General features: G+C 50.5%; 1 protein-coding gene across 1 annotated transcript in view; it reads right to left on the bottom strand.

The window, feature by feature from the left end:
- Window positions 1-10,176, bottom strand: part of LOC126538671 (uncharacterized) — a 109,348-nt gene that overhangs the window by 58,411 nt on the left and 40,761 nt on the right. The window lies entirely within an intron of this gene.

Raw genomic sequence — 10,176 nt, 5'->3', positions numbered from 1 at the left:
TAAACACCGAATTCAGGACGGTAAAAACCAATTTTTGGCTTTTTAATGGACTTGGAAGATTCAACGTGGCCGAGCGGGCGCTACGCCTAACGGGGCTTAGCTCAACTACAGTCACTCGCAGGCACCCCGGCTCACTCAGAGGCGACGATGCAGCCCGGTACGGACCCCCGCCCTACGAATTACCCTAGTTTTGAACCAACAACGAGCAGACTACCCCAGAATTTACTGGAAGCCCAGGAGATGGACGAGGACTACCTCGGCGCCACCAACTCCGAGACTCGGTAGAAGGGGGGATCGAGAATACCGCCATGCAAGAGCAGCAACACGAAGCCCAGAGAGAAGACAAATCGAACTGGGAATTGGCCCAGTCCAAACGCCAGAAGAAGCAACAAAGGAAGAACAAACAGAACGCTCCCGGGAATTTTCCGCTGCCCACTCAAGGTGACCTCAGCGGAAAAACCCTGGCCACTGCTCCGCCGGCAGCTGGCACGCCAGCTGCCGTCGCCTCGAATAGCGGCGAGAGAGGAGCACTGCGGCGGCCTAGGCCAAGGATGCCCTCGCTCCCAAAGGACGATTTCAAGATCATTTTGCGGCCAAAAGCACTCATAGTCAGGTCACTCCAGACCCACCAAGTAGCCCGCGCCGTAGCGGTAGCATGCGACCACCAATGTAAAGGAGTAGATCTGATCATCAGACTTCGCATGGGATCCAACATCATAATAGTGAGCACGGCAAGCGAGATGGCCGCCCAATACGTGAGACGCATTTCCAACCTCACGTTCGGGGAACGCTCATACGATGTTAACGCTTACGTGGCAGCTCCGGAAGACACCCGCCACGGTGTGATTCACAGAGTGGACCCCGGGACTTCGTCGGAAGAACTGAAAGCCAACCTGTGAGTGCGGACTCAAGGAGTCAAGATTCAGAGTGCCCGAATGCTACGAAAATCCAAGTCAGCTGTCATCCCCTTCGACGGCCCCATAGTTCCGAAACAAGTAATTTATTACGGAGGCGAGATATGGTGCTACCCGTATTGTCCCACGAGGCAAGTATGTTATATCTGCTGTCAAGAAGGGCATCTCTCGGACGTGTGCCCTAATCCGGAAGCCAAGGCGTGCAAGCAGTGCGGTACGCAAAACCCGGCGGAGGGCCACCAATGCACACCCAAATGCCTGATCTGCGGCGGTAGCCACGTCACCGGATCCAAAGAATGCCAAGACAAGTTGAAGAAAGCCAGGGAGCTGTGCAATAACCACGGCGGCAGCGGAGGCGGCGGCGGCGGCCACGACAGCAGACGCCACAGCCGGGACGACTGCGGCAAGAAGCTGCGGTGGTTCAGCTCTGAGGGGAAAACCTCACGGAGCTGTTCGAGATCCCGGGCATCACGGAGCCGGTTGAGGAGCCGTTCACGGTCCTTTCCGCCCCTGGTGCTCCTGGTTGGCCAGCAGCAGCAGCAGCAAAAGCAGAAGACACCCGCACGGAAGACTGGAGTCAAGGTGAGCTGGGGAGCAGGAAATCCCTGGTTTGCTCCGCACTCGGGTGGGGAAGTTACACAGAACACAAACACGAATAACAACAATGTGCCTAAGCAGCAGGAGGATGCGAACAAAGTAATCACAGCCCTAAGACATGAACTAGAACTCACCCGCGTCAGACAGAGCGAGCTAGAACGCCATGTAGCCGAGCTCACGAAGGCAGTTAAAGTCCAGAGACCGAGCAGCCCTCCGCAGCCGCAACCCGAGCTAACCCAACCACCGCACTCGTCGCAGGCAAGCAACGAGAACTTTAACAAATTTAAAGCCGAAATGCAGCAGATGATGCAACAGATGCAACAGATGATTCAGCAAACAACACAACAAACGCAAGTGCAAATAACGGAATTACGCAGCTCGATCCGCAAGCAAAAATTCACCGAAAACATCAGAGAAAAGGCGTACTACAATCCCGCACTAACAGCCCTCGCCAACGCGACCACAAATAACACAGAAGCTTAACATGGCCAGAAAAACCTTAAAGCAACCAGGAAAATCTAGACATATGGCAATGGAACTGCAGAGGCTACCGAAGGAAGCAGGGCCTACTTCAACAATATATTCACACACAACACACGCCACCCGACATTATTGCGCTTCAGGAAATGGGCACCACACCAACCCTTGGAGGATACGAGAGCTATGAAACCCAGGAAAAAGGAAGGACGGCAATCTTAGTCAACAAAGAGATCATAGCCATAAGCCACGATAGGATAGCCGAAACAGACATAGAGCACGTTATCGTAGAAATTATCCCAAAGAAAAAGAAGAAAGGGGCAGCATCTTCATTCTAAATACCTACAGCCCGCCGAAAAAAAAGAAAGCCAAATTCCAAGAGCTCTTCCAAGGTGCCAGCAAACTGGCAAAGGGCAACACACTAATCGTTTTAGGCGATTTTAATGCCAGGGACAAGAGCTGGAAATACAAGAATTTCAACATTAAAGGAAAGACACTAGCAGAAGCAGCAGAGAATGCAGGCTACAACCTCCTTACAGACCCGGAAACTCCGACCAGAATAGGCAACAGCATGAGTACCGACACTTGTCCAGACCTCACCTTCATCAAAGGAGCAAGGCAGGCGCAATGGCAAAACCTGATGGAAAATCTGGGGAGTGACCACTACATACTCAAAACCCAAGTGACTTCAGAGAGGCTTAAATGGCAGCTAGGAACAGTCAAAATCACTGATTGGAACGCATTTAGAGAAGCATGTGACATACACCTCAGCGAGGGAGGGATCCAATCGATTGAAGAATAGGGAAACATACTCAAGCAAAGACAAGGCGAGCACACCAAAGAGGTCAAAGAACAACGCAGACACCCGAGGTGGATGCCAGGCTTCCTGGCTATGGGAAGCCAGACGCGGCTTAACCAAGAGGTCGAAAAGGCAGAAATGCAACAGGAAGCTCAGACTTAAAATGGCAGAAATTACAACGAAATCAGAGGAGTACACAGCACAATTGGTGAGAACGAATTGGCAACACTTCAGCGGCTCCCTGAACGGAACCCTGAGCACAGCTAGGACGTGGTATATCCTGAAAGTGCTCATCGATCCGACTAAAACCAAGGCGGAGAATAACAAAGCAATATACCGGCTAATTCACCAATTCGAGGGAACCGATGAGGAACTCTTGGACAAAGTGTGTGTCAAATGCTTCAGGACACGAACGCAGCGGCATATACAGGGGATTACTGGGGAAAAGAAAATCCAAGCTTAGACAGACGCATCACTCGTGAAGAGGTCTATGCAGCAATCAGAAGCACAACTAGAAACACGGCAGCGGGTGTGGACAAAATTAACAACGCACTCATCTGCAATCTCAGTGACGAGCTAGCTGCAGAACTAACCGACTTCCTCGATAATCACTGGGTAGTGGACACCGTCCCCGAGGATTGGAAACATGCAGAGGTAGTCATGATACCAAAACCGGGCAAAAAGCTACAAATCTAAAACCTAAGGTCCATCTCCCTCACATCATGCCTTGGCAAGTTGTACGAGAGAGTGGTCACGATAAGGCTACACAATACATAAAGGATCACGAATTATACCCCCACAGTATGTTCGGATTCAGGCCGAAGCTGTCGACCCATGACGTACTATTACGTACTATTAAGAATGTCATGTTGCCGCACTTGGTAATCAGTATAAAGGGCAATGCCACATGTCTCCCTATTGTGAATTTTGGACTATGCCCTCAAGTGATACCCCAGGGTACCTCTCTTGCAACCCTAGCTCCAGCCTCGGACTATCATGTTTCCATCTTAACTGAGCCTGCTGCATCGCCTCCTGCTGCTACTGATTCGAACCCCACGATGTTAGATAACATAACGAAGACGACTGCCACTGCCCTTCCGGCTGAACACATACACACGCTTCGGGCCTGCTCATATCATACCATGACATTTTTTATCTCAATGACCAACCATTGGGCCAAACAACAGTTGTCAAGCATCAGATTTGCACTGGCGATGCCAAACCCATACATGTCCCTATCATGTCTCCTCCGCTGAGCATCAAGTTATACAAAAGGAAGATGACAAAATGCTTGCCTGTGATATCATCGAACCTTCTTCAAAACTACAATCATCTCGTGTCGTGGTCGTTATATATATTGTCAAGCGTCTTTTCTCCCTGTAACAATATATTCCGGAACTTCCTACTCATGTGTTAGCTCAGTGCACATGCCATCTTTCTGCAGAGACATCACTGAGTTATGATGGAATGTGGCATAATCATGGAAATGCATCTCATATTAGAGTTGGGGCAATCATTGAATACCATAGGAGCCTCATCTTGTATGCTGTACTAGTTCTATCAAGGGAAAGGGGGGAGGACGCGCGTCGCGTTCGAGAAGCAAGTTGTGCCCCGATTTGGCTCCGGGCGTAATCTTCTTTTCATGCGACCCACACACCTTAGTGCCCCACCTCTTATGTCAAACGCTTCCTAAAGGTGAGCTCTTTTCAACCGTTACGGCCATTATTGCATCCGGACCTTTTTTTGGACCGTATCGACATCGGAAAATCTGCTCCTGGCCAGCCGCCGCGCTGGGTCTTACCTCGCTAGAGGCTAGGCCTATCACCAGTAGCACACCCACCCCCAACAGCCATGGAGGTGCAATTGCAGGGTGACGACTTCAACCCGACAACGTTTAGACCCAGTGAGTGGACCACAACACTCCGCGCGTACAAGGGTGGCAAACCAAGCCTTGAAACACTGGTTGCACCTCCTCACGTAGCACCTGCTCGAGCTAAGCCTACCGCGTCCGCCGTCGGTGCTCCGGTTAACGCTGCCTCTGCGACATTCAAGCTGACATACCGCACTCAACAACAGCTGCACGTGACACACGCAATCGCACTGCGAAGTAAGCAACTTGCTTCACTCCCTCCCGGCAATACAAGGGTAGTATTCCGACCAAGAGGAGGCCTCGGTTTGAATGGAGCCATGGCGCAGCCACTCATGCAAGCTCTGCAAGTCACCGCCGCTGATCGGGACCTAGGAGAGTTTCACCTCCGGAATCCACCCTACGAATAACACCTTCACGGTCGCTACACCTCACGAGTCAACAGCCTTTCACCTTGTCCAACTCAAGGAAGTGGTCCTTCAAGAAACCAGTTACCCTGTCGCCTCCTACATCGCAGCGCTGCCCGCTGCTGCGCATGGAGTCATCTCGCAAGCCTACTGGGCGGAAACACCGGAAGAGATGATACAGGACCTCCAGACTCGCAACCCAGAAGCTGATATCATCGCAGCCCACAGAATGGGTAGGACGCTTTCCATATTGATCACATTTGCGCGTGGCCCAATCCTTCACACTATACGCTACATGAGTGTAGTGTACAGATGCACAGCGTACAAGGGAAGTCCAGACGCGTGCACAAACTGTCGTCGACCGGGCCACAGATACGACTTGTGCCCCCATCCCAAGAGTGGTGTTTGCGCGCAGTGCAGGGACAAGCATGAGCCGCAAGATCTTCCCTCCTGCATACCGACCTGCATTCTCAAGGGGGGGGGGGGGGGGGGGCAGCACCTCACGGGCACCGGCTCGTGCAAGGCAAGAAATGGCACTACCAAACGACGCAGCCCACCGCCCCAGAAGACAAAGTGCCCTACCGAGAAGGACTTTCCCCCGCTTAGCACGGCCCTCTCGTCTACCTCTAGATGGGCTTCCAAGGCTGCCAAGACGAACATCACGACCTCCCAGGACTCGGAAGTGAAGGCTCTGCGGGATGAGGTAAGGCAGCTCAAGGAAGCCCTCTCTACCTCCACCCCTACTCCACCACCCCATCATCTTCATCCACCCCGTCCGACCAACCTCCTCAGAAAATGAGGAGGCCTGATGAGAGCCCAGCCCAACCTGTAGCTTAGAATGACAGAAAGCTGAGCTAGTTGGTAAGGATTGCAAAAAAGAGGTGAGGCGTGCAGACAGGACACAAGAGTAGAGAAGTGGACAACACGAACACAGACTATCAACTGAAAGGAGGACTGAGGCGAAAAAAGAAAGAAGACAGCAAGCTCATCTGCGCAAGCTCAGGAATGGTATCATCACGTGTCAGTCGGGTACATGTGTCGGTCTATGTGACAGATAACTGTTAAGGCACTTAATCTCTTCCTTATGTAAAGTAATCGAAGGCTGACTCACGCACGCACTTCCACCGTTATAGATTTGCCATGCCTCTACCATAAGACGCGTATCTTCATTCTTATGCCTGTACAATATCGCGCATTCACCTAACTCTGGCATGCAGTTACAATCTTGGCAGTGTAGGGAAAGATTAGGAGGTGATCAACTGCTTAACGACCTCTTATGTTCCATTAGCCTCTGACTGACACACCGCCCCGTTTGACCTACGGAGAACTGGCCACAGCTAAGGGGAATTTTATAAACCACACCCATACGACAGTCAGTAAACCTGTTGTTCTTATTGTGCTTCACTGGACAAATATCTGTTCTTTTTTTGCCTTTTACCTGCTCCTTTTTCCTCTGCATGGCAGCGCGTATCTTACCCAGCTTATTGGGAGCAGTGAAAGCAACATTAACATCATATCTACTTGCAACATATTTAAGCCTGCACGACACTTAATGAATGTACGGAATAGCCACTACTCTTTTTTTGCTATTACTACTTTCTGTAATCACGTCCTTCTTCCTCGAAACCGACTTCTCTAGGCGCTCAGCCACAGTGGCCACTGCTACACTAGGATAACCTGCTTCTTAAAGGCGCTGGACCTGCGCATTAAAACTGGCGCTCATTTTGTGCATGCAGGATCTGGTGAGAGAAGACTTAAGGCACGACATGGCAATTCCATTTTTTACTACTTTCGCAGAAGGAAAGAAACGGCGGCTCAAGAAAGATGCAGTTCCGTCAGTCTTTGCACACTACCCTTCACATTTGCAGCCGAAGGTAACAATTAAGGTTCATTCACACCGGCGACTGACAGTGGTCGTGCGACCAAGTTGGTCACAAAGCGACCAGTCGCAAATGGTCGCTTTTCTCAAAAAGCGACTATTTGCTGCTTTATTTTTCAGTCATGCGACCATGGTCGCAAAACTAATGAACCAATCAGCGGCGCACTGGAAGTAATCTTTCATGTGTCTACATCCGGCCTCCTCCCGCGTTGCGGCAAATTCTGCGTAGATTCCGAGAGTTCTCGCTGAGAACGATAATCTCTGGGATTGCGACATGCGGGTCGCGCTCAGCCGGGCTTGCCGGTGTGAACATCAGTCGCCTTCGGTCGCTTTTTGGTCGCAAGTCACAAATGGTCGCGCGACCTTCCCAAGTCGCCGGTGTGAATAAGCCATTAAACGAAGCATGGCAAGTATCACTAAACGTGACCGTGCTGCGAACGAACAGTCAACTAACTAATGATTGCACCAGTAGCCATGTGCAACGCTGGCAACATCAGGTCCTGAAGCTGAAGAATCGGAGCCGATGGACACTACAAGCGCTACCTGCGAAACAAGAGACAATCATGGTGTACAGTGCCAGAATGAATGCTTGCGCGCACAGGGCTGACCAGGCTGCCTCGTGCGACAAAAGTGTCCAGGTTGACAGCAATTCGGCCTCTGCTTTGCTCACTACCGAAAAGGCCAAATGGAAGAGAAAAGAAAGAGATCTGAGGAGCCAGATACCGAGACTACATCAGACCATTGACAAGTGCAAAGAGAAAATTAAAAATTAAATTATGGGGTTTTACGTGCCAAAACCACTTTCTGATTATGAGGCACGCCGTAGTGGAGGACTCCGGAAATTTCGACCACCTGGGGTTCTTTAACGTGCACCTAAATCTAAGAACACGGGTGTTTTCGCATTTCGCCCCCATCGAAATGCGGCCGCCGTGGCCGGGATTCGATCCCGCGACCTTGTGCTCAGCAGCCTAACACCATAGCCACTGAGCAACCACGGCGGGTAAGTGCAAAGAGAAGCTCAAGAAACTGCAGGAGGATTCTCTGACTGCAGACATTTTCTACATTAGAGAAAGAGCAGCAGAGAAAGAGGCTTCAGCATTGTTTATCGTGGACCAAATTACCGACTACAAGAAAAAAAGGCCTACCTGGTCTGAAAAACCACTCGATGTTGTGTGGTACTGAGGCATTTATCAACGAAAGCCTACGAACATATTCGAGGGGAGATGCTTTTGAAGCTTCCAGACCGAAAGACCCTAACCAATTATATTGGAACTACAAGTGGTGAGACCGGCTTCAGCAAACTGGTGGAAGCTCGCCTGATATGTGAAGCCGAAAACTTTGCCAAACCGCAATCAAAGGTCTGCTCGCTCATCATTGATGACATAAGCGTAAAGCAGAAGTTGCAATACAACAAGCAACGTGACTGCTTTGTTGGGCAAGTAGACATTGGGGTGGAAGAGCAAAACAGTGACCTTGTCTTTGCCAATTCGCTCCTGTGCTTTGTCATCAGTGGACTGACAACAAAGTTTCGAATTCCAGTTGCCTACTATTTTACAAAAGGCTGACGGGCCCCCAACTCCACAAGTTGCTGATTTTCGTCATGCAAAAAGTGGAAGCTTGTGGGTTTAGGATTGTTCGCCTTGTCACGGTCAATCATAAAGTGAATGTTAATTGCATGAAACTGCTTGGAAATGGCCTGCTTATCTACCGGACTGAACACCCTAGTGACCGCAGCAGGATTCTTTTCATTAGCTTTGATCCGTGCCACGTGCTGAAGAACGTGAGGTCACAGTTTCTATCGCGTGACTTTGGCCCGAAAGGTGAGATTTCTGCTTCACACATAAAAGACCTCTACAAACTGCAGAAAGCCTTGTCTATAAAGCCTGTTCGGTTTTTAAGCAAGAAGCACGTTTTAGAGCTGTGCACGGGCTCGGGCCATTTGGAGATCCTCTTACTCGGGCTTGGGCTGGGCCCGGGCCAGGCTTTCTATGTCTCGGACGGACCGGTCGAGCTCCCCGATCTCGAAAGTGTACCTTATGCGAAAGTATGCTTGTCGTCTTGCATGTAGGTACAGCAGGAAGTGCAATGTATTTATTCATCAAAAATGAAATCTACAGGGATGGGAGAAAAGTACAAACGCTAACAAAAGGCAAACGAAAGCTAGCGGAGGCTCGGAATGCGTTTTCGGTTATACCAAGTACCGACGCTTTGGAAAAGCCGCCGCTTGCAGCCGCCTCCCAGTAAAAAGGCTGAGAAGGGAAGCGTTTGGGAAGCGAAGATAAGTCTGTGTACGGTGCACGCGGGGTCGCCTTTGCCACACATACAAATTAGCCAAGCGGCGGCGTATAGGGGGCTTTTCCAATGGGCAGTGGTATTGCTTGAAGACTGGTCGTTGACCGAAGTCGACAGGAAGCACACGTCGTCACTGTTTTCTTTCAGCAGCACCTTGGAAACGGGTGAACACAGTGGGGAAGAAGCTTGGACTTGGTCCTACAGAGACTCACAGCAGACACTAAATACAACATCGACAACATGGAAACCAAGTCACACTTCTTCATGGACCATAAAAGTGTCTTCATTGGAGTCAATAAACAGTGATTTCATCAGTGAAACAAGTCTTTGTCTTTAATAGAGAACATACTGTCACGTAGGTGACTGTGAGCTACCTGGCACGCAGGCAGACAGAAAGGGACACTGTGTCGGCGGTAGACTTAAAGAGAGTTTAATGGGCGAACTTGCGCCCTAAATCAAGCGAACAACGCGGTGATGGCGAAAGCAGCAAGCGCGTCTGGGGCGTTCGTTGGACTGAGCCAGCGCAGGCGGTGGTCCCGTATTTATACGTTTCGCGTCCATGATCAAAACGCGTCAAGCAACGCAGCTTGCGTCGCAGCGACGCGAGCTGCGTAGCTCGCGCCGCTATAAGCCGAAATAAACGCACGTGGCATTACCCCCCCCGTGAAAAAGCATTGCCCCGATGCTAAAGAAAACAAGAAACTTGTAAGCATGCAATCAATCATGGATAACGAAAAAAAAAATGTTTGTTAGTCCGCTAACGCTCAAAAAACGTTTTGAGGCGTGCGACGTGCACCATCTCAGGTCGTGCACGACGTCGCTGTGACTGCGTCACTCCATCAGGCACAACCTCGTAGACCAGCGGTCCAAGTCATCGAGTTATCTTGTAGGGCCCGAAGTAACGGCGCAGGAGCTTCTCACTAAGCCCGTGGCAAAGAATCAAT

Source organism: Dermacentor andersoni, chromosome 3 (assembly GCF_023375885.2).
Source record: "Dermacentor andersoni chromosome 3, qqDerAnde1_hic_scaffold, whole genome shotgun sequence".
Lineage (NCBI taxonomy): Eukaryota > Metazoa > Arthropoda > Arachnida > Ixodida > Ixodidae > Dermacentor > Dermacentor andersoni.
The sequence above is the reverse complement of the archived record's forward strand: the minus strand, read 5'-3'. Positions and strand labels throughout refer to the sequence as shown.